Here is a 26,157-nt window from a genome sequence, read left to right on the forward strand (position 1 = left end):
TCTTTAGTCGCATCATCTGTTCATTTTCTCATATATTCTGGCATTCCCCAGTGCTGCCATCCTTAAAAATGTATAAAGTGGAGACTCGTACCTGGTTCTTGGTTGGGTTCCGAAAAACACAGCTTAAAACCTGTTTCAGCAGAGACAGAGAGAAAGTGTCGTTTGGAGGAAGTGTACAAGTCACATGGGACAGTCAAACTCTACGTCTCTCAAGATGTGCAAGCATTAGTGCATACATGGGGCTTCTGCTATCACACACTCTTCACTTCCTGAGGCCTGTGACAACAGTTTCAGACAAGATGGCCGCTGTAGAGCTCACAAGAACAGATGAAAGCAGATCAGCCCCATTTCAACCTGAAAAGTCTCCATAGATAAATATGATGATCAGACTGGCTCTTATTGTGCAGAAGATTGGATACATTAGGCCTGGTTTTTGGGGTCAAATCACTTTAGTTTTCGCGTCTTAATGTTGAAGGTAGTGATTTTCTATGTAATTTACATTTTTTTGCATTTGTATTACTGTGATATCTGCCCAGATCATTTTAAAACTAATAATAAAAAAAAAATATATATATATATATATATATATATATATATATATGTGTGTGTGTGTGTGTGTGTGTGTGTGTGTGTGTGTGTGTGTGTGTGTGTGTGTGTGTGTGTGTGTGTGTGTGTGTAAGCATGCAATGCTAATTTTAATCTTTCTTTGTATCTTTTCTTTGTTACTTTCTCTTTTATTAAGTCTAACCAGATGATTTTCTGTTTCAACTGTCTGAGGGTGTACATTTAAATATATCATTTGGTGCACCATAACCCTATTTGGCTTTGTTCAAAAACAGGAAACAGTATAATAGCATGTGGTTTGAAGCCCATCTCCCATTCTCAGTCTTTGTGATTTTGCAGTACAATAAAATAATAATAATAATAATAAAAAAAAATTAAAAAAAATAATAAAATGGAGACCCACATCATATCAGACCAGAATACCTTGGAGATTTGAGTCTAATAATAATAATAATAAATAATAATAATAATAAATGTTATGATTATTATTATTATTATTATATTTAGAAGAATAATTCTAGATATTTCCAGAAATGTTTCTATAAATGTTTGTTGTATTAATGTCTAATGCTCAGCACAGTTTCTTTTCTTTTTTTCTAGAGAAGCAGTGTATTACAATATAAGCACTTAAATCAAACTTAATGGTGATAATCCATTATTTAATAATTTATTTATTAACGGCAATATTTTTTATATTTTAACAGAAAAATCTGGTTCTTTTATAAAGCTGTAATTATTTCTTTAGATTTGCAATCAAACTACAATAACGACATGAGGAGTTAAATGTTCACTGAATGCAGAGCACACTTAGGCCACTAGATGGAGACCATCAATTTAAAAAGAAAGCAACAAAACATTTTATAATGTAATATAAAATACATTATAATATAACCGACTTTAACCTTTTTAACAATATATCAGAATTTCTCTATATACATGTGTCAGTATATTAATATATTTCTGCACCCATACAACCATTAAATGGATTAAAGCAAGATATAATAGTAAGGTTTACTAGAGCTGGACGAATCCGTGTCCACAACATCCACATGCAGTATCTTAATTCAGCCACTAGATGACACTCTCACAGAACGAAATCTCACCTTTTAAACCATAGCCTTTTATAAGTAGGCCTAAGTCTGTGTTCATTTTCTGGTTTTACAAATCATATTTTTTATTACAAATCAATCTATAATAAATTGATAAGGGCACACTGTTAAGACCAGACCAGAGAAGTTGTCTTATTGGACTGTGGAAGAAAATGTAGCAGCCTACATGATAGCTTGTTATAAAATTGCCATTTCATCTTAAATTATCAAGGAAATTCGATTACTCATGACATGATGATCGCTAAAATTTGCTCATGCAGGATTGCAGTAAACAGCCTAAGCATGTGAGGTCACGTGATACTATGTAGAGTAAACGTAGTGTAGTTAGGTTGAACATAAGCACATACAGAAAAAAAAGGCCGATAGACCCTGCTTTGGGTTATTTTATTGGCAAAGAACTGTATGAGAACTAAAATAGAAGACATGCAATTTACAGATAACAGATTAATAATATTAGTATATGTATTAATGTTTTTTATATACATTAAGTTTGGTGATGCTGGCCCTATTTCACTTATTACTCTTTTTTTTGTCCCATTTATATAAATCGTTATTAAGACCTGTATTAATCAAATTGGCAAACTTTCCCTCTTTAAAGAATGAAAGCGTGGACATGAGCTAATGTTTCAGTGTGCAGGAGGTGCGGGACAGTTTTTCAGAAAGAGAATTAGAGACGGGAATGTGCTGGAGTTCACAAACAATGTCAGATTGTATTACGGCCGCAGGGGCGTCACCCTGTGAGTGAGGTGCTGTGTGTGAGTGGGGTTAATCCAGTGTTTATGAAACACACAGGGTGAAGAGCTGGCCCGGTCACACTCAAACTCCACTGCTGTGTGATGCATGTTTGCTCTGTCACTTCATCTTAGAGAGAGCGGACGGTTAAAAGACAGAGAAAGATAAGAGCCTTTTTTTGTTTCCTCTTTAACAACGACAGGTGAACAAAATCTTTAAGCCCGTCGATAAACAAGCAACTTTTGAGACAAAGCTGTGAGCAAATAAAAAGAGAGCAGAACACCTTTCATCATGAATATCTTGAGAGGTGTTTAGGTCTAAGGCCGAGGCCCGGTGGTGTGGTCCGACCTCTTTCCGTGTCTCCGCCGGGACATATGGCCAGTGCACTCGGTTCCCATGTCTGAGTCTAGATTAAACCCTGAACCAGAGGTGTGTTAATCCCAAACAGCACCTCACATTGACAGAACTGGGGCTCTTTGATCAGACAAAGAGAAAGAGAGAGAGAGATTGAGTGGAAGGAGGGGTAGAGAAACAGAGGGATAGCATGGGACGGAAAATAAAGGGCTCAAGTATTAATAATTTGTAGGCTACAAGATGGTAAAATCTCGGCAATGTATATAAGATAATTGTACAAAACTAAACATATATTCATAAAGCCCAAACGCTTACCCAAATCCTAAACCGAAAACTGTTCCTAAGTTTTATCTTATTTATACAGTTGTACAATATCCTAATACTTAATCAGTATTCAGCTGTTCAGCATTAACCGAATGTGACAGCAAAGAAATGTACAATGCTTCTAAAACGTTCTTTTGGAAATGCTGTTCATTTGAACTTTCTATTCATCAAAGAATCCTAAAAATATTGAGCTGTACAACTGTTTTCAGCATTGCTAATAATAAGAAATGTTTCTTGAGCACTAAATCAGCATATTAGAATGATTTCTGAAATATTGTGTGATACTGCAGACTGGATGACTGCTGTAAATTCAGCTTTGCCATCACAGGAATAAATTACATTTTTAAATATATTCAGGTAGAAAAGTTATTTTAAATGAGTTTGAAAATGTCCAAACTTGAGTTGTGAGGGCATTTGAAGTGGTCTTCAATATTGTCTTTATAAATCATGACAAAGCATTAAATCTTGGCTACTAGGCTATAGACAGAGTTGTGTGGGGTTAGGTTGAATCATCAGTGGTGTGTGTTTAAGGGCTTATAAGGCAGCAATAATGAAGAGAACTGTTATTTCAATAGCAGGAAATGGAGCCCTCAGTGAGTACAGACATAACTATGAGGTATGGCGTGAGAAACTCTTGTTCACAAAACTCACACATTTAATGCGGCCCATTAGCATACATAACATAAATGAATGTTATTGAATATATTGAGAATGATGCTCTGCTTCAAAAACCTCTATCCAGTGCCACGGAAATGCATTCAATTTAATCAAAAATGAATGTGTAAAAATATAGGCCAGATTACAAAGTAAAATATTTCAAATATTCAAGGTGTGAAACCATCGTCAGACTGACAGTGTGACACTGGTTATCCACTAGAGGGCAGCAAAGGCCAGAACACACGACTACTCTTTCTACTTTTCCACAAACACACACATGGGCGAAATGGATTTATATTGGTGTGTGTGTGCGTGCACGTGTGAATTTTATGTGCAAGTCAGAGATCATAAATGTGTTTTTGTTAATATCCTGCCTAGTCAGGTTCACTTTTACTCTGAATCACTCTGTTGAGTCTCTCTCTTCACTTTAACATGAAAGGAGAAAGTGTGATGCACACACACACACACACACACACACACACACACACATATATGAGCTCAGGTTGGAGTCCATTAAAGCCGCAGCGCCCCCTCTAGTAGACGTCCAGTGTGACAGCAAGGTCACAGAAGGTCAAATCTCCTCAATGCAGCTCATCTTGTCACAGAAGCAAACTTCTGCCTCTGACCCCCGACAGCTTTGGCCTCTGACCTCATGTTCTTAGGACTCCTTCTTTTTCTTTCATTATGAGCGAGCAAACAAAGCCGATCTCTAATCATTGTCCGACAGACAGGACAGGAGGTAAAAAGATATTATTATCTACTTAAAAGGGCTTTATTCAGCTATCATATGACCAAAAACATGGAGCTAAGTGTGGACTGCATGTTGCCTGCATATGCAATAAAATCAGTGAAACAGTGTTAATCTTGTTGCTCTTCAGGTTTTAAAAAAAAGGACAGTTTTCACATATTTCGTATTTATGTTGATAGATTAAATTAAGTAAAGAAATATTAATACATTTTTTCTAAAGAAATTATAAATTGTTAAAAAAAGTATTTTACTTGACTAAAAATATGCAATTGTGTTAAATGGACTAAAAATTAAAGTAGGCTATATAAAATGCAAAAAAAGTTTATGATATTATGATATATTTATGTCATGATATAACAAATAAATATTGTAATTTACTTCACTATCAAATGTAAAATGCATATAAAATACAAAACACATTATGTAGGCCTATCTAATAAATATAATCAAAACGTATGTTTATTACTTGCATATAAAACCGCTATTGACTACTAACAGATCTTAAGCTGTACTGTAACTGCCATGACACCAGAAAATAAATTCTGATTTGGTTATCTATGTGCAAATGCGTTCTTAATCCAGGGTCTTAAAGTAACACTAGGTAACTTTTCAACCTTCATAATATATTTCCAAGTCTCTTGTGATGGTACATCGACTTACAGTAGGTTGAATGACACGTCTGCCATAGCCTGACGGGGTCTGTAGCGTTTTTAATCATATTTTTAAACTTCGGGTTTCGGGTAGTTACCGGCGAACAAAGAGAACTACAAAATTCGACTGCTTTACGGCATATACGTCACTTCCACCACCACCCCCACTTCCTTAAAATCGGACGTGCGAGCCAAATGTTATAGTCATGGCCGAAGCAGCACAGAAAAACAAGAAAGCAAAGGTTTTATCGGAGCAAAGCAAAAAGAGAAAAAGAGAAAGTGATTGCGTTAAAGGCAGAACGAGGATCAACATTGGGCCAGCGTTTTCTCGCTGGCGTGAGCTGAAGGAGGAGGCGGGGTGCCCGACCGATGCGGACTTGGCTGTCATGCTTTTGGACTAGTAGGTATATTGCTTGCATACTCTCTTTGTTTTGTTTTTTGTCTGCCTGACTATGTTACGGAAGCTATCTTATCCTCCGTTTATCTTCATGAATCAAGTAATGATAGTAGAGTAGCGAATTATCAATCTGGTAGCTATAGTAAACGATATTGTAGTTTTTGATGGTTAGCTTTCGCTAGCATTCTCGTTCTGATTTGAACGTTGCAATCGATGAAATGCAAATGGCAAATGTTTGACCTAAAAAGTGTACTCTACATGTACAAAGACAAGTTTGGTAGGGGCTAAATTCTTGCAAATAAATATATAAGATGTACAAAATCATATTTTAGGATACCTAACATGTCTGTGATATTTGTTTATTTGTCTTGCCTAAAGCTATAATGCAAATCGATTTGTAAAATTTGCAGATTCATTTATGGTAGCTTGATATTATAATATTGACGATATATGGTTATTATCTACCACTCAAACATTGCATTGAAGTATCATATAGATTCAGTAAAACGGTAACCAATAGACTAGGCTACTATAATGACACTGGCTTGTAAACGTGATCATCGCGATCATTTTTCGTTAGAAAAAAAATAAAACCCATGAATTTATTTTCATATGACATGCTGAAATATATGCCACTGTACCTGGGATGAAGACATTTCACAGGCGACGCAAGCAGAACACCTGCATGTGACCTCCTCCTACAGTGTTCAGGGCTATCATGGTTGTCAACAAATGCACGTGCATGTAGAATGACAGAGTTTACGACAGTTGTAGAGGACAATACGGTTTCCCAACTGTAGGGGGACCCCGAGAGCAAAAGTTACCTGGTGTTACTTTAATAATTGAACTATAGCGATCTCATCTCATGCACTTTCCTTACCATGTGCAGCCGCATAGTAAACACTTATGAGGTAATTTTTTTTTTTTTTAAATGACAGCCTTCTTGTCACTTTCACTTTGTCATACCTATTCATACAATAGAAAATGCAAATGTGACATACTTTTTGATTTTGTTATATTTATAAATGATTGGAGATTTATGACTACTCAAACGCATATGTAAACACCGCAGAGCCGTATAATAGCCTGACAATACCCTCTGAACTGAAAATGTTCGCTCCCTTCGGATTGGAATCTCACTTAAGATGGCGAAACCCTGTGTAGTCCACTTCGCAGTCCACTGACGGTCCAATGGAAAGCACCTTTAGACTACATTTATTCAGCTAAAAACAATGACTACAGACAAAATAACAAATTCATGAATAAAAAATAACACTGATTGGGAAAAAAACACACAATCTAATACGATCACTGTACCATGGTGCCCCCTCATTACTTTTTGTAAGGGTTTTATTGTGGGTTTTTTCTATTAAATTGTATACACTGTTATCTATTATTTGTCAAAAAGCCAAGCCAGGGGATTTGTCTGTCTAATTAATTAAGGTCAAGCTGGTAAAAGTTAGGCCTCACACAAACTAACTGAAAAATATTTTTCTCCAAACCGAGAGCCATTTAGACAGTGTAAATTAATTGAATGTAATATTTTACATAAGAATGGTTTTACAAACAGTTTACACAGAAATACATTCTGCTCGTGTTTCATGAATGAGGCACAAGGTCAACGTGATCTCAAGATAAAGATATGTAAACTCCTTGATACGGTTTCCAGCAGGGTGAGCATTTTATCATTAAAGCTAGAGTAGGCAATTTCAGAGAGGCTAGAATAGCAAGCTAGCTATTCCAAAACACAAGAACAGCACAGACAGAGCAGAGTCTGCAAAGGGCGTTAAATTCTTAATGTCCCAAGCACATAATAATCAGCGTTTACAACTTAGAGAGCTCTGACTTGTACCACTTGACTAGAGCAAATTCATTCGATTGCACGGGTTGCCATCTCATAATTATGACATGGCATGAACGCAGCATAAGCTTGTTTTTTTGGTTCAGGAGGAAGTGTAAAATGTGGCTGCAGTTTGTTTGCTGTCGGACCAAATGCAATGATTGGACGAACATTTTATGGTATATGTATATATACCACATATACATATACACACACATGTTCATGGCCACACATGGCCAGCAGCCATATCACCCTGTAGCCCAAGACTGGTTGCCCACTGAAGCTAAGCATGGCTGAGCCTGGTTACTACCTGGATGGGAGACCTCCTGAGAAAACCAGGTTGCTGCTGGAAGAGGTGTTGGTGAGGCCAGCAGGGGGCGCTCACCCTGTGGTCTGTGTGGGTACTAACGCCCCAGTAAAGTGATGGGGACACTATACTGTCAAAGCGCACCGTCCTTCGGATGAAACGTTAAACCGAGGTCCGAGGTGACTCTCTGTGGTCATAAAAAATCCCAAGATCTCCTTCGAAAGAGTAGGGGTGTAATCCCGGCATCCCCAATTTGCCCAGTGGCCTCTCTCCATCATGGCCTCCTAATCATCCCCATATATATACTGATTGGCTTCATCACTCGGTCTCCTCTCCACCAGTAAGCCGGTGTGTGGTGGGAGTTCTGGCGCATTATGGCTGCCGTCGCATCATCCAGGTGGATGCTGCACATTGGTGGTGGTTGAGGAGATTCCCCCTTCTATGTAAAGCGCTTTGAGTGCAGAGAAAAGCGATATATAAATGTAATGAATTATAATTATTAATATTATTATTATATTTTCTTTGGGAGTCTCAGGACCAAATAATGTTCGTCCAATTATTGCGTTCGGCCCGACAGCAAACAAACAGCAGACACAGTTTACAGTTCCTCCTGATCTGTCATGACAACTCACTGAGATATTGGTATGGAAATAGATATGACAATGTAAAAGTATTTGGTCTTGGCGGAAACAGATCTGCTACGCTGCTGCTGCTGAAGAGCAAGCACAGAGACTTGCTACTGCCAATACATTCACAGACATTTTGCTGAAAGTAGGGATGTGACGGTGAGGATATCTTCCCACCGGTTAATCGTCGTGTGACAACACCGGTAATACCGGTATCACCGGCGGGGGCTTTTAAATCACTAATTTAAAGGCAAACGTATAATGCGCGCGTTTGCACGGGCATGCATAATGATGCGGTCGTGAGGAGCAGAACTGTTTTGTTATTGAGCCCTGAATTGGCACTATTTTGAAAACGAAACGACATTTTTTTACATCGCTTATAAAAAGCTGGTGCGGCAGTGCACTTCACTTCAACTTTTAAATTAGAGTTCATTCATCCTTCGCAGGGATTTTGATTGACATACGATCTGACCAATCAAAATCCACAATTTTTGTCCGACAAAGCCGTCAGGAGAGTTAGTAGATTAACGTCGGTGGATTTGAATTTTACTTTAACTGAGGCAATCTGTCACGACACACAAGAGCCATAAAACGGTAGGCCTATTTATTGTTTCATTTTCTTTGACTGACCAAATTTGAAAGTTGAGACTTTGTTTCATATTAAATATGACCTAAGATGGAGGGTTTCTGAAAGTGCACTGCAGACTGCTCACAGCAACACTACCAGTATTTGAAGGTTGAACCGCAGCTCATTAGCCACTGATGCAACAACCAATTACTGCGCTATGATGATGGTGCGACCACTTCCAAATTGAGTATATATATATATATATATATATATGAAATGACTGTATATATATATATATATATATATATATATATATATATATATATATATATAGATATATATATATATATATAGATATATACAGATAGATATAGATATAGACCACTTCTATTATTGATTGCTTTGAGGAGTGTTTCAACCAGTATAACAAAAACTATAGCTTTAGGGTAGGCAATGCAATTAAAATATAATTAACTAACTTTAAAAAAGAAACAAAAAATAAATTATAAAAAATTGTGGATCAACCTAAATCAAAGATCACCTTTATGTCCAGTTTTTCATGTAACAGAGATGAGAACACAACTGGTATGCGAGTAAAGAGACATGGGAAAAGCAAAGATGGAAGCGTTTCATGCAGACACCCCTCTGAGTGGCCCGGAAACAAACCCACTTTCCTCACACATCCAGGAAACATTGCATGGAAAAGAAAGGCTGGGAAACTGTAGTTGTCCAATGAATTGATTTTGCCATTTTGCCAAAATTGCCATTTTGAATTGATAGTGACGGTCCGAGAGGTGACAGCAAACAATAGTGTGAAGATGGGGTTGTGGGATTGAGAAATGACCCCCGCTACTCAGTTCTCGAGGTGCCCGCATATAAGTGCCATCATGCAATGCTTCAGAGTATACAACACCTGCCAGGCCACATCTCTGACCTCAGGACTGTCTTGAGTGCAGAATACGGTCCTTGCAGCGACAGGTGTGTTTTAGTGGCATATTCTGCTTATATAAAATATACTCTAGCTATTACAATTTCTGCAATTTTGTAAAAATGTACAAAATAGGACCAGAGACTCTTAAATGTGTTAATGTTTAATTTTCTATTCATTTTTATGGTATTTGCAATTATACATATATAGCTGCACGATTGGATAAATTGAGAATAACCAATTTTGTTTTAAAATAGAGATCACGATTCTCCCACAGTTCTGAACAGACAACCAAAAAAAGAAAAAAAAGTAATTTGCTTGAGGTACTCACAAAATGTTAATTGCAACAGTCTATTTTATTATATTTAATTAAATTGAATGAATTATAATTATTATGAAAATTTGGTTTGAATGAATGATTCAATGACTTGTTCCATTACTGGATGAATCAGTGTTTTTTGAACAAATCTCTTGAATTAATGATTAAATGACAAATGCATTTTGAAGTGTCTTTCAAGTTACTGATTAACGGTGATTAAGGTGATTGACTCTAATTTTGATTGCTATTGTAGATATCAGTGTTCATACCCGAACTATAAACTTTTATACCAGTACTTCTGTGATAATTTGAATTTGTTACAGAAATAATGATACTGTGTGTGGATGAAAAGAATAGTTTAATAACTATTTGTGACAACTGTTCTCACAATAACAACTAAAACTATAACTAGTTCTTATAGACAACAAAAAAGGGTTTCTTTGTGTCAGTGTAGGGCAGCACCTGACCAGGTGTCTGTGAGTGTCTTTGAAGCGTTAAACCTGATTATCCCACCTGCATCCCATAAACCACCTGGGGCGGTGGTCAGTCGTCCAGTAGATTTGTGTCTCACTAAAATCTGCACAATGAGCAAATGTGAACTGGAGAAAAGTTCATGCTGCCCAGCAAAGTACACCACTAAAAATCTTCCCTGTAGAGTTGAGTTATTAAGTCGGCCTTATACAATAATTTAGGGCCAGTACAAGAGGTCTCAGTAGTGAAAGTAAAGATTTAATGTGTATGGGCATTTTTCTTGCAGCTTACTGCAACTGTGTGTGTGTGTGTGGTTGTGTGTGCGTGCGTGCGTGCGTGCGTGCGTGCGCGCGCGTCTGTGTGTGTGTGTGTGTGTGTGTAAAGAAATAGAATAAAGTATAAACGGCACAGAGTGTGTTAGGGCTTTAAAATAATGTAGGAGTTAATTAGATCACATGAGAGTTATGTGATGGCCAATATCTAACAGATCAGATTATCAGGGATCACACTTTACACATCAAATACACTAATAATACAATTTGCTCCTAAATAACTGATATAAGCTTTTGCATATTTTTTTTCACTCTTTTACATTTAAAACCTTTGATCGTAAAAATCAATACTTTAAAGGCACAGACCATCTATATTTTTCCCTCAAAGTTCAGGTTCAGTGGACAAAATCAGGTCAGCAAAAAAGCATTTAAACAGATAACGTTAACTCTGCGCTTATTAATTATTGATGATGTTAAATATTTCTCTTTGAGTCTCGTCTCATCAATATTTGAGGGTCGCACTCGCAACCGGCCATTGATCTACTTTCTCACATTCTCATCTCAGCACATCTCCATTCGTTATCATTATCTGACCATTGTATGCAAGCGAAGAAAACAATGCTGTAGATCTGCAATGAACGACCTGGAGAATTTCAAGCATTGGTTTCTGATACACTATCAAGTGTTACGAGTACAGTGAGCAAACACAGAAATCTTTTGCGCCTATAATGACTCAGTGGAGAGCTTTTAGGGTCACACACACACACAAACACACACAAACACACACACACACACACACACACACACACACACACACACACACACACACACACACACACACACACACACACACACACACACACACACACACACACACACACACACACACACACACACACAGGTGGTATGTGAACTGAGAAGAGCTGTCTCTCGCATGCCTGATTGTTATTGTGGGTCCTGCTGGTGCACCGTTGGGCTCCTGCATTAATGCCACAGCGACAGGAAGTTAGATATTGTGTGAAACTCTGTGTTACTGTGGAGTAAAAAAAAAAAAACACACAGGCATTTTCTCACTCACTCAATGGACTTTTAGCAGATTAAAGGACATTCTTTGCCTTATCACAAATGGCAAAGCTATGAGAGGTGTGTGTTTAAGTGTGTAATCTATTATTGTGCATCTAAACACCTGAAGAGAATTAATCTCTTCACTTAAGGTCAAGCCAAGTCTGATTTTAGGTGTGCGTGTGTTTGAGCCTTACTCGAGAAGGTCAGCCATGAGAACCAACTAATGCTGTAATGCACAAAACAGGTATAATGTCACTTCTTTTTGTATAATAACTGTGTGTGATGTGTACTAATAATTGCTCATTTAAAAGCACACTTCAGCCCAAAATGAATATTCTTTCAAGTTGATGGAACACCTAAGATAATGTTCAGTCGAATGTTCACCACCACCATTCAAAGGTTTGGGGTCGGTAAGATTGTTTTATGTTTTTGAGAGAAGTCTTCCATGCTCAGCAAGACTGCATTTATTTGATCAGTAAGAACAGTAATATTGAGAAACATTATTACAATATAAAAATGACTGTTTTTTGTTTGTTCCTTTTTTAAAGTAGTTTATTCCTGTGATGGCAAAGTTGAATTTTCAGCATCATTACTCCGGTCTTCAGTGTCACATGATCCTTCAGAAATCATTCTAATATGCTGATTTGCTGCTCAAGAAACATTTCATATTATTATAATTGAAATTAGAAACATGAAAATAGTTGTGCTGCTTAATATTTTTGTTGTTGATCTTTAATGAATAAAAAGATTAAAAGAACAGCATTTTTTCTTAAATATTATTTTTTGTAACATGATTTGTAAAATGTATTTACTTTTGACCAACTTAAAAAGAAGTATGTTCTTATAATTTCTTATAAAAAAAATGCACTGACTGTTACTGAAAGTGAATAGGGACAGACGGAGGTCCAAAAATGGGCTAAACAAAAAGCATTACATTAGTCCATATGATTTGTGCAATATATTTTCTGAAAATATATGTTAGCTCAGTGTGAGGAAAATATCAATCTTTTATCAACATAAAATTGTTATTATTGAAGAAAAGGAAAAGGAATATTCCGGGTTTCAATAAGTTGAGCTCTATCAACAGCATTTGTGACACTGTCACACACTTACAGTGCAAGTAAACAGCATTTTGGAGAGTTTAAAAGCTGAAATGTGAAGCTTCTTTTCTCTATCCTTGCAGGTATCATGTGAAAGCCATCAGATTTGTCGACTTTACTTGTGTTATTTGGAAATGTCTACATGTAAGTGTTTCTGGGTGGATTTAGTTTAGGTCTAAAAGTTGCATATTTAGTCCAAATAAGGTGAGAACTATGACAAAATAATGTCAATGTTCTGAACCCGGAGTATTCTCCCAAATGCCCAGACCTCCCGGTTTCATACAGTGCTTTATTGTTTTTCACACCTGCATCCCTCCGGCAATAGTGTGTGTGTGTGTGTGTGTGTGTGTGTGTGTGTGTGTGTGTGTGTGTGTGTGTGTGTGTGTGTGTGTGTGTGTGTGTGTGTGTGTGTGTGTGTGTGTGTGTGTGTGTGTTGGGGCGTGTGTATGGGAGACCATATTTGCCTTTTTCACCAATACCTCGGTTAAAGCCTGCTGATATGTTCTAGTGTGTGTGTGTGTGTAATCTAATCCCGTTCAGTAACTGTGTTCTTAAGTAACAACAACACATGATTGCACATTTCAGATTCCCTCTCCCAGTCTCTCATAAAAGAAAGGAGAAATGTTGTATGGCTAACCCCATCATTAAACATCTCTGAGCCCATCCTGACCCTAAACAAAGCCCTGGAATGTTGTCCCATCGGCAGGAATGCTTAGGAACGAGGGGGAGGAAAGGAAAAGAACAGGAAAATGAAAGTGTGAATCTCCTTTCTTCTGACCCTCCTGCCAAGCGAAGGAGGGCGTCAAAGAAAAGGAGAGAAGAAATAGAGGGACAGAGCAATAGGCTGCTTGTCTGCGCGTGAGAAACGCATTGTAGCTACACGGCTCCTGGCTAGCATTGCTAATCACAGGAATGAATGGAATGAGACAAACCGTTCAACATAAAAGAACATCCACACGGCCCACAGTTCATTTAGACCCATCAGGCAACCCTAAGGGAACCGTAGACACATCAGAAAATCTAAATATCTCAATTGAAACCACATTATGCTATTCTATTACATTATTTGACAACCCACACGTCAAAGTTGACTGAATGTTTGCTACACTTAAGCATAAACTCTATATGACACATTCTCCTGCCCTAAAACTTTTCCATAGACTTACTTATATATATATATATATATATATATATATATATATATATATATATATATATATATATATATATGAAATGACTGTACAGCACCACCTGGAGTCACATATTCCAGTAACATCAACAGACATTTTACTAAACCAACATTACACTAACTAATGCAGTCTAGGGCTGCTTCAGTCAATGAATACTTTGCTAAAAATGCATTACTTCATGCACTGACTGTATGTGTGAAATTCAGTGTGTCTCTCTCCATCTGCAATCTCATCCATTGTGGGTGAGTGTATGCCAGAAAAAATCATCTGGTTAGAGAATGTAGAAATGAATCAATTCAACATCATATTGAATCATCCTATTGAACATCTTCGAGCAGCTTAATTCGTCACGGCAACATGTTTTTTCCATTACTCATCAACATATCCAAGGCCAAATCCCAATTCTACCCCTTTCCCCTTCGTCTACCCCTAACCCTTCGCCTTCCCCTTGACCCTTGAAACAGAGTGGCAAGGCGTAGGGGTGAAAATATTCCCCTAAGAAATGGGACACCACTACTACACCGTTACACATAATTATACGTCGTAGTGCCTAGTCACAGGAGATGCGCCGATGTTTATCACAAACTTCCAAGATGCTGTCGACAGCTGCAGTCATCTCAGTTGCATGGGTTACAGCTATTTTTTTGCATTTGTCTTGTGAAGTTCGGAGAAAACAACGGAGACGACGATATCTTTGACGCCTAAGTTTGCTGGTGAATCAGTTTATGGTAACGTTATATATGATGGCTGCAAAATTGACTTAGCAAACTATAGCGATTTTAGCGATCTTTTTACAAACGTTTCCTTGAAGAAACTGACCGTAAATATGAATACAAGATTGAATGTAACAAAGCAAATCATTATTTGTTGTTAAAATACTTATTAAAGCCAAAAATTCGTACATTTATGGGTCTTGTTTTTGCTTGGGCAGCCATTTTGCGTCTGTAGCCGATGTATGTAGTGACACTTCTCATACCCCTTCGTTTGAAATGTGGTCCCGAAAAATCTTCGTTTGAAGGGCTATCGGGCCCTTCCCCTTAGCCCTCCCCCTCCAACCAAAAGAGAATCGGGACAGCCCTACCCCTTCACGTGCACGTGCAAAACAGAGGGGAAGGGGAAAGTGAATGGGGTAAGAGGTAGAATTGGGATTGGCCAAACCAATTTGGTTTTCAACTTCATTTTTTAAGATTAAGATTAAACAATCTTTTTTCGAGTCAGTTTAAAATAATTTAAGCTTAAATTACTTGTACAGACAATTTGATTAGGCTATACTTAAAAAATGTAAGGCAGCAACTGAACTTAAGTTTATTTGAAGTAGGTGGAGTTTTATGTTTTAAACAGTGAAGCTTTGATTTCAAATTTATACATCATATGTTGCACCATATTCAATTCTGAAGAATATAGGCAATTCTAAATAATTGGGAAATAAAACTATAAGAAATAAAGTCTCAAACTGTAAGATATGAAATCACACAATGATATTTAGTTTAGGGTGAGCAAGTGTTGTTTAGTAAAGACTTTAGTATTATTACAAATAAATGCTGTTATTTTGAACTTTCCATTGAGGAAAGAAAAAAAGTTTATCACAGTTTCCAGAAAAATACTAAGCAGAATTAAGAAGTGATGTGACTAGTACTGTTTCAGCTTCATTGTCACAGGAAGTTTATTAACACATTTTAAAATAAAATAGAAAACAGTTATTTTAAAATGTAACAAGATTTCACAATATTACTGTACTTACTGTATTTTGATCAAATAAATAAAGCCTTGGTCAGCATCAGACACTTTCATCTTCTCACAATTATGAGAAACATTGCAATTGCAATACGGTATATACAGTGTGAAGTATATAGCAATTTTAATTTTAATTTAAGTGGAAAAGGCAGATTAAAAACTAATCAACTACTAGTTACATTACATAATATTTGGTCGTGACTAAATGATTGTGCTACGAATAATTGTTTTATAGCACAAATATATCTGGTGATCTTAAAGCAACACTTGTGTGTGTGTGGTTCTTTATCTGTGTGGGCTGGGGGAAGGGTTGTGCTTCATGACAACAAAGTGAAGTATATCACTCCACCTGCTCCTACATCAGCCCTCAGGGTGTGTGTGTGTGTGTGTGTGTGTGTGTGTGTGTGTGTGTGTGTGTGTGTGTGTGTGTGTGTGTGTGTGTGTGTGTGTGTGTGTGTGTGTGTGTGTGTGTGTGTGTGTGTGTGTGTGTGTGTGTGTGTGTGTGAGAATTGTGATCTATGCCTAATCTGATTTCACTATTAAAATGCACATTCTCTCATACTCGTGTCACGACCTTGCAAATATTTACAACAAGCTCAATACAGTCCATCTGTTGCATGTGCAGTTGATCTGATATCACTCTATCAGAACATGCAAGCTGAAGATTAAGAAATCTCTCTTTTGTCAAAAGATCTGCAGGAATTGTTTCTGGGTGTGTAAAGTTTACACTTTGAAACAAATGTAGACATAAACAATGAATGTTTGACATATTCAGAATTCACATAAATATGTGTTACAATGTCAAGAAGAGCGCCAAAGATACAAAACAAGAAAAAATATTCTGAAAAAAAAGGAGGCAATTGTTTCTATATTTTCTCTTATAGCTGGCAGACAAATGATCCAAAGCAATGTCATCACATTTGTTTCATTGTTTTAAATTGTTTAAACTCACATACACATTGACAAACTAATATTTGAGTATGATTTGAACTATATGGCTACTATTTGATACAGATGTAAGATGCTGAGGCAGTGTAACCTCATATTCATAAGCCAAATCAAACACGTGGCATTATATTAAGGACTGTTTTCGTTCAACACCTGCTATGTGTATTTGTCCCCCGTATTCGTCTAATTTTCCTTCATCCCGCCAGCAAGGTTCATGTAGCTCTCTGTCATCCCTCGTTCACATGAGAGGGAGGAAAGCTAGCACTTTCAATCACACGCTACACAGGAGAAAAATAACAAAATGAGAGTTGAATAACAAGAGTCAGGATGTACCGTCGCTCCTAGACATACACTAATACATTACAGAGAAACAAAACAGAGTTAGCGTGCTTTCAGCAAGCGCTCAGTTTCTCACACAGGGTGACTGAGACGTAACAAAGAACGAGAAAAGAACGGATGGTTGAACATATGAGACAGAACAGCAAAGACCAATTAGCTAATTCACATGTTAGCCTAGCATATGACCAATTATATTGTTTGAATAGTGAGGGAATTGAAAGAGACAAACTATATAGAAAAGTGGATGGGTGAGTAGAAGAACAAGGAAAAGTGAGCTGATTAAGAGGATGTTGGGGGAAGGAAAGAAAATGAGGCAAAAGACTAAAAGAAGAGAGGGGGTCAAGAAAACTGTGCGGTAAGAGCGCTGATCCTAGATTAGGTCATGTCATCCTTATTAGCCAGAGAAAGAAAGAAAAGAAAACGAGGGTGAGTGGACAACAGAACAAAAAAAAAGTAATCAGTTCTCAGTGTTTAATCCCAGAGAACGAGTGGGATGTGACGTCATAATGGTGGTCTGATGAATGCCGCAGAGATCAGGCCTAATTTTCGGAAAGAATCTGAACACTTTGCTGGGGTGATTAAATGTGTGTCTGTCCGCTTGCAAGCATGCTTGAGTTTAACCTGAGGTGAAAGTTACCGGTAGCAGCACTCTGCTGTTTTGACCTATTCTACGATAACCAATGCAGCAGATAAGGCAAACACACACACAGCTGATAACATCTTGGGATGAGATTAGTGACAATGAGGGTAGATTTGGGGGCGAGAGGGGAGGTCGAGGGGCAGTTTGGCAGGGGAGGGGTGTTACCTTTGTGTGTATTCGTGTGTGTGTTTGTTATCTTTGTAAGAAAAAGGCCTTTGTCCATATCTTACCCCTGCCCACACTGAGCTCACATATGGACATTTATAATGGAAAGGCATTACAGAGATCAATATAGTATGTACAATATGTTCTATATTAGTATTTCATAATATGGGGGTTACTTCAACTCAAAGCACTTTAGTTAGTATTATTTTTTTATTGCGTGTGTGTGTGTGGGGGGGGGCTCATTCCCTACATTATAGGGACAAAATATCCTTACAATGATGGCAATACCAGAAACCTTTGCCTTTTTGGGGACATTTCTGGTCCCCATGAAATAAAAACTGCTTATGAATCATGCAAATGGTGTTTTTTTGTTGTTGTTGTTTTTATGTAAAAATGCAGGAAGTTTTCTGTGATGGGGAGGTTTAGGGGATAGAATATACAGTTTGTACAGTATAAATTATTATGTCTGTGGTAAGTTCCCATGGAAACCCAACTTTTTTTTTACCATGCCTTCAACATTTGCTATTATTTTATTATATATACACCTTATATTATTTCACTCTTATCCTAAAGTATGAAAATCCATCAAGAAAGTATGAATTACAGCCTTTAAACAATCGAAACAAATTTCCATCACAGTCATTTCCATCATATCCATAATGTTAGTAAACACAATACATCATATTCTTGAGATGCCTGTATTTTCCACTTTGTCACATTGTTATTAATTAAATAGTGATAGTGTGAGAAGTGTTTTAAGAGAGTTTATTTCCTAAAAGTCCAAGGGGCAATAGCTGAAACACCCATAAGAAAATCAGATTTGAGAACAGTAAGATGTCTCAGACACATATGCCTAGTTTACTTTGTACTGGGGGAATCCTGGGAAAGTGTCCTTGTGTGTAGGTGTGTGTGTGTGTGTAGTGGCTCTTTGTGTTTTTGTCCCAGGCTGTAGAAAGCTACAGAGGCAGATCTCCACTGATAACAGGAGCCAGCACAGGAAACAACACAATAGCAGGAGACTGACCCTGTAAGCAAAGAACCTTAAGAGAAGGACATTATTTTGTGTGTGTGTGTGTGTGTGTGTGTGTGTGTGTGTGTGTGTGTGTGTGTGTGTGTGTGTGTGTGTGTGTGTGTGTGTGTGTGTGTGTGTGTGTGTGTGTGTGTGTGTGTGTGTGTGTGTGTGTGTGAATATCAACTGGCTAAAAATAATAAAACCTTCATGGATGTAATATTTGTCTCCATTTCAAATTTAGGTGAAGTCAAGAGACTTTTTTTTAAACAAACACGCAACTTAATTTTTCATCCTACTTGCAGTTTGGAGAATGCTTTTCTGTTTTTGTTGAGTAAAATACTTGACATGCATATATAATTCTATATAGCACCGCATTTCGTACTGTCTTTATAAGCTGGACATGAATAAATATTTAAAACAAGCCTCCATTCCTTTCGTCTCTCGTGAGAGTCAAACACATCAATTTGCACTCAAAAAAGCACAAACAGAGGACTGAAGTGTGTAGAGAGAGAAAACGGCTCCTTTATTTTAACTTCTAAGCGGTTTCCCCGCAAATTGAAGCGTGAAGACGACGGCACAATTAGCGGGCGCAGAAGGAGGGATGGGAATGAGCTTGTGAAAAGCCGAGCGAAAAAAAGGCAAAAGGATACAACTTATTTGGTGCACTCTTAGCCTCTCGAATCCCACCACCAAACCCTACGTGAACGCGGACCTCGCGAAACATTTCAATCCAATAAAAACTAATGAGACGGCATTTGAATCCCAAAGACAGAACGGAGGAGGACAGGGGGAAAAAAGAGATGACAGAAAGAGAGGAAGGTCCTGGAGTGAGGGTCTGCCCCCTGCAGATCAGGCCATTCTACCTCTCGCCCCCTTTTTCTCACCCGCTTTTCTCTCCCATTGAGCTCGGCGGACCTCGCCGTCTCTCAATTGGATCTTTTCTTTCCTTCACTCTTTCTTTGCATGCCTAATCCGCAGAGGAGCTGAGAAATACACTCATTAGCGAGGGGGAGAGAAAGAGAGAGGAGAACATATGGCTTTGACTTGCGATCACACTAAAAATCCCTTGTCTTTCGCCGGTTAAATAGTTTGTCTGTTTATCGGCCTTCTCAGAGAGAGGAGCATATCTGAGAGCATCACAGAGAGGAAACTGTTTAAAAATGAAACGCGCTTGAAGGAGAGCCACAACAATGATCCCAGAGCACTTCAGAACAAAGTCTTCCCGAGGGAAAGAAAAGGTGTTTGAGATTTTCTGTCTCGGAGAAGGAGAAAGGCGGGGGGGGGACAAGCAACATAGAGTAATGTGTATGCCACCTTTAAATGTTTCTCTGACCACTAACATTATCAGGTTTCACTTGAAGTCTCCGGCTGATCCGGCGGCTCCTTTGAACGGAGGGAAAAAAGCGTCTGCCCAAGGGTCTGTCCCCTTGATTTCCTCTCTGTTTTTCCTCTTTCTTCCTTTCTTTCCTTTCTTCTCCTTCGCTTTAACTATTTTCAAACACAGTGAGAGAGTCAGTGTTAACGCATCTGAACCCCAGTGCTGTCAAAGGTTAAAACACACACACACACACACACACACACACACACACACACACACACACACACACACACACACACACCTGAAGGAAAAGCTTTTAGCACAGGTATAGGGAAGGCATTCCCATGAGGTCTTTCTGCAGCAGCTGCTGGTTAACAGTGTTGTGACATGTGAGGACAAAAGAGGCATCTCAACTTTAACCTGAAGACAACAAAAACCAGAGGGATGGATTACAGACAAGACCAAGATAAATATTTAACTTCTGAAAGAGCTTCGATACTAATGCTGGTGTGTTGTCAATCAAGAGAAAGTCTGGAGCAGCGAAGAGCCATTAATGCAAAAACTTTACATTTTATAATGTGCCGTACCAGTAAAAAATGTATATGATAATTTTATCAAATATATTTAAAATGAAGGATGAGTCTGTGCTGTGGAAAGCAGGTTTGCCAGGTCTGCATAACAAAACCAACCCAATTGCTAATCAAAACTAGCCAAATTGAGGCCAAAAACTAACCCAATCACGTAGACTTAAACAACAACCCACTGCAACAGTGTAAAAGTAGCCCAATTGCAACACCGGTGGACAGTTTACAGGCTTTTGAGGAAAAAAGTTGATATCCTGACATTTCCCATCTTTCTTTCCCTTAATTTTCTATATAGATAAAAAAGCCAATAATAATAATGTTAATAGTCATTTATTTTGTTAATTTATATTAATTATATTGCAAAGAAAGAAAGAAAGAAAGAAAGAAAGAAAGAAAGAAAGAAAGAAAGAAAGAAAGAAAGAAAGAAAGAAAGAAAGAAAGAAAGAAAGAAAGAAAGAAAGAAAGAAAGAAAGACTTAACTGGTAATATATAAAATTTAGAAACAGCCTTTTCCAGTCCAGAACAAATAAATATATATATATATATATATATATATATATATATATATATATATATGTATAATTTTTTTTTATTATTATTATTTTTATTTTTTTTATTTTGACTGCTTCATTCATCATTGTTGTGGATTAAGTATCCCATGATCCTCTTTGGTGGGTGTGTCTCAAGAGCAGCGTTCCACACCGATGGACGTTCACTCTACCACGCAAGGGCTGATGGGTAAGTGACTTCCTCTACTAATCCCTTTAGAGACAAACAAGTATTTTACCTTTCTTCTTCCCTCTCTTCTTTCTTTCTGACTATTTCTACTTGTAACTCTGATCTAGCTTGATTCTAATTCCAGTTCATTTTACTTCCTCCACATGCAAACTTTAGATGAATTTAATTTTGTAGATGTGTACATTCTATTTCTGAGGATTCCGCAATGAAACCACTAATATTTAGATACAAATGAGACACTACACACACACTAGTTAGTCTCAGAGACTGAACCTTTTAGGACATCTACTGTGATTAAACCGCAAAAACTCATCTCATGCAGTTCAAAGCTCAATTTATTGCACTTATCCATCTCTCCAAGCACCTTCCTTTCCACTCCCTGCTGCCCCGCTGTCTGGAAGAGTCCTAACTGAGTGTTAAAATATTAACAGACTGTGGCTCATTAAAATGCTGTTATGTGTTTCACTCATAGAGGCCTTTTGTTCAGCAGGACACCAGCAACACCACCAGACCTCCAAGCCCACTGCTGCTGCATCCTCTGCCCAGCGAGGGGCCTTCACCTCAGGCACGGACAGCAGCCTACATCCCCCCTGAAGCCTGGGCAGAGAAAAGGAGGGAATAAAGATAGATATGAGACTGTGTATGTGTCCATAATGTATTCTGATACCTTCCCCCATCTTTTCTCCTTTCCTTCCCTCATTTCACTCTCTCTCTTTCCCGTCGGTGATCCCCTGTGCTCTAAGTGTATCCCACCTCTCCAGGAGTCGCTGATATGGGGATTAACTCTAAAGTGTCAATCAATTCTGTTTTTCTACCTCTCTTTCTTTCAGCGTACAAGTATTTAATTGACACAGAGAGCCAGTCAGTGTTTTGAGTCTGTTTCATCCCTGCGCTTTGCTCCAGGTCATGGGATTTAGATGGAGAGAGGGTGAAGAAAGAATGAAAAGTGAACCGAGAGGAGAGGAAGTGCAATTTTCTTGTGCACTGTAATGTTAGAAATGCATGTGGGAACTCCATTTTGCTTGGCCAACTCTTCTAAAAACCTGTTTGTGATGAATGACTGAAGATTTAAAGAGGTGAAGTGAGCAAATTTTTGGATGTTAAAAGACTTTCTCCAATCCCAGCTTAATGTGTAGAGAACTGTAAGATGGCAACTTGTAGGCTGATTTCCCAAGAGAGTGTAAATAGAGTCTGGTGATGCTAGTGGCGCAGAAATTACACACTTCAGTTTTAAGAATATTTTCAGCGGTAAAGAATGGTTCAAGGTTAGTGATATTAAATAGAAGACCATTATTGTGATGGGCCAATAGTAATACACTAAATGTTCCAATGAATAGTTAAATCCAGGGAAATTGTAAAGTTTAAAAACACTAAAGAAAAAAAAAACATGTTGAGAAATCAACATTAATACATTGATAGTATTACTCTACAACTGCCATAAAACCATTTTAAATAGGAAAAATAGATGGAAAATACCACACAAATATTTAGCACAACTGTTTTCAATATTGATGATAATAATAAATGTTTCTTGAGCAGCAAATCAGCATATTAGAATGATTTCTGAAGGATCATGTGACACTAGAGTAATGATGCTGAAAATTCACCTTTGCCATCACAGGAATAAATTACATTTTAAAATAGAAAATGTAAACTTTATTTTAAGTTGTAAAGTATAACTGTTTCACTGTATTTTTGATCAAATAAAATTCAGCTTAAGTGAGCATTCAATTTCTTTCATTAAAAAAAAAAAGATCGTACCAACCCCAAACTATTAAACAGTGTATATACTCACTCACATTTATTTTAAAATTATGTGTTTGTCATACTCAGCTAAATGTTTAGGAGAGAAGTTAAACTCCCACACACAGCATATAACAAGGAGTAGAGTGTAAGCTCAGTCAGCTCTATACTAATTCATTTAATCAATGACAAGCACTCTCCTCTATCTCTCCGTCTGTCCTTCTATTCTTTTCCTCCTCCATTTCACACCTGGAAACCCTTTCCCTCTCTCTCACCTGCTAACAGGAGTTATTTCAGGTTCATTAATCTCTGTGACCTCCTGAGGAGATGTTGTAAACACACAGATGTGTGTCACCTGGCAGCAATGCGTGAGTTGGCTTTTCTATGTCCCCACACACACACACACACACACACACACACACACACACACACACACACACACACACACACACACACACACACACACACACACACACACACACACACACACACACACACACACACACACACACACACACACACACACACACACACTATAGTGTGTCTAGTTTACTATCTTTGTGGGGACTCTCCATAGAAGTAATGTTTTTTATATTGTACAAACTGTATATTCTATTCCCTTACATATTTCCCCCTTTTCCCACAAGGACTTCAGATTTTGCCATCTTTGTGGGGAAGTTTTGTCCCCATAACGCAGGGTTTACCAGGACCACACATTAGAACAAACCTCTAAGACAAAGCAGGACTCTAAAGTCCTAAGATCCTTTTCCTATTCAGCACCAATGCTTTGGAACAGTCTTTCTAACATTGTCCAGGAAGCAGACACACTCTGTCAGTTTAAATCTAGACTTAAAAACACATCTCTTTGACCTAGCATACACATAACACATTATATACTTCTATAATTCAATGTTAGGCAGCACAGATTAGGTCAGCCAGAACCGGGAACACTTCCCATAAATCCTGATGCACTTGTTATATCATAAGAAGGATGGCGTCCACGCTAATATTAGTCTCTCTGTTTATCCCGAGGTTTACCGCAGTCCGCCGGATCCAGGCCGTATTCGGATCTGATGAAGGACCTGCGCCTGGACACGACGACAACGCAGTCCTGAAGTGTCAGCTAGTCTCTCCACTGTGTAGGCCTCCTTCCCTTTACCTCTGTACAGATAAAACATTGTCGGGATAATTCCGGTTCACCTGGCTACATGCGATAAAAAATTATGTATTATACATTTTTCAAGGCTTGTACCTTGGAACTTATTTCATGGTTTGCGTTCTCGAGCCACCAGGCACTGTTTTGTGCAAATGAGCGACCGGATCGCATTAAGGGTTTTCTGTTAGAACGGTGTCGTGTTAGCGGCCCCGAAGTTAATAACTAATGATCGTTGCGACAGAAGTGAATCAACAAAAACTTTATTCTAGAGCTGCTGTAAAGCTGCTTTGAAACAATCTATATTGTAAAAAGTGCTATATAAATGAAGGTGACTTGACTTGACTTAAAGGATGAGCAGGACTCTAAAGTCCTGTTTACACCACAGATTCAGGCAATCCATTCAGAATGAGACAACACTAAATGCAGATGTAAACAAGGTCCAGTATACTGTGATTCCTCCACATCTGGAGGCAGTCAGGAGCATTTTTGACCATGTTGTGCTTATAGTTTGATAAGTTTTGATATTCAAAAAATAAACTTATATTATATATATATATATATATATATATATATATATATATATATATAGCAGCAAACAGCAAGGAAGCTAGGATTTGGAGCACATGCGGATAATGTCTTCCAGGATTCCCTTATGGCTAAATCTGTTGTTTTTTAGATGCATTAATGTCTTAACGGCTTAGTGTTAAACAGTCACGTACAACGGTTAACACAACTAGCTTTAATAGAAGGCAATCTCCCTAGTCTAACCACAACAAGACATTGTTAACACCTTAAGACTGAGGATGTCTATCGATATAAAGTAAAACATCCAGACAGTCTTTTAACATGTTTTATAGCTGGGCCAAAGAAAACATTTACCCAACAAATACCTCCAAACCTTAAACTGTGAGCACCAAAACAGCAGCCGGTTCTCATGTAACCCGTTTCAGAGTGGATGATTCCGGTAGATTATGAAATCTGTGAACTTTTTCCCAATAGAACAATAGTGAGCGGCATGGCGGAGTGGACATCAGTTCAAGCTCTTAGCAGCAAAATGTGGCTGACCTGAAAAAAGCACAACAGCACAGTGAGAACCAGACATGCTTTCACCTCACAGCCGGGCAAATAAACATGATCTGGCAAGAAAAACAAGAAAGAAAAAGCACAGAACGAGTGAATGCCGTGAACATAAAGCGCTTGTTTGTGCCTATCAAACATTGTGTGTTTATTAGAGGGTAATCTGGACACCATGCGTCTTTTTGTGTGTGTGTAGCGCGGTAGACAGCAGGACCGGACGTTTGCATAGTGATCTTCATGAACGTTATTTCAGGTCACTTCTAAGATTAATGTCACGTCAACATCACCGCATTGGCATTAATTTGCAGGACCCTGGTAGTTTTGCAAACTGAGAGGCCCTTTGGGGTCGTTCATGTTATCCACACAGTCCATTAACTATGACCTGTTATACCATATTACACATCCGATTTTTCTAAACCGAAGATTAGAGGATAAACTGAACCCATAGGGAACTGTATGTCAGAGAAGGTCAGTGAACTCAG

General features: G+C 37.9%; 1 protein-coding gene across 3 annotated transcripts in view; it reads right to left on the bottom strand.

The window, feature by feature from the left end:
- The window catches only part of arhgap15 (Rho GTPase activating protein 15), a 63,113-nt gene extending 40,825 nt beyond the window's left edge, over positions 1-22,288 (bottom strand). Inside the window, exons 1-3 of one of the 3 annotated variants that reach the window (XM_077216200.1) lie at positions 22,176-22,288; positions 20,679-20,797; positions 20,400-20,547 (exon numbers count right to left, since the gene is read on the bottom strand). The gene's annotated coding sequence lies outside the window, so the exon portion shown is untranslated. Of the gene's footprint in view, positions 1-91; positions 194-20,399; positions 20,617-20,678; positions 20,798-22,175 lie in introns of those variants that run through there. The other 2 variants (XM_077216201.1, XM_077216199.1) reach the window with 2 other exon arrangements.
- Between the last annotated feature and the right edge of the window lie 3,869 nt (positions 22,289-26,157).

The sequence above is a fragment of the Siphateles boraxobius genome, unplaced genomic scaffold (assembly GCF_051911475.1).
Source record: "Siphateles boraxobius isolate OS27281-9 unplaced genomic scaffold, OSU_SipBor_1 7, whole genome shotgun sequence".
NCBI classification, from domain to species: domain Eukaryota; kingdom Metazoa; phylum Chordata; class Actinopteri; order Cypriniformes; family Leuciscidae; genus Siphateles; species Siphateles boraxobius.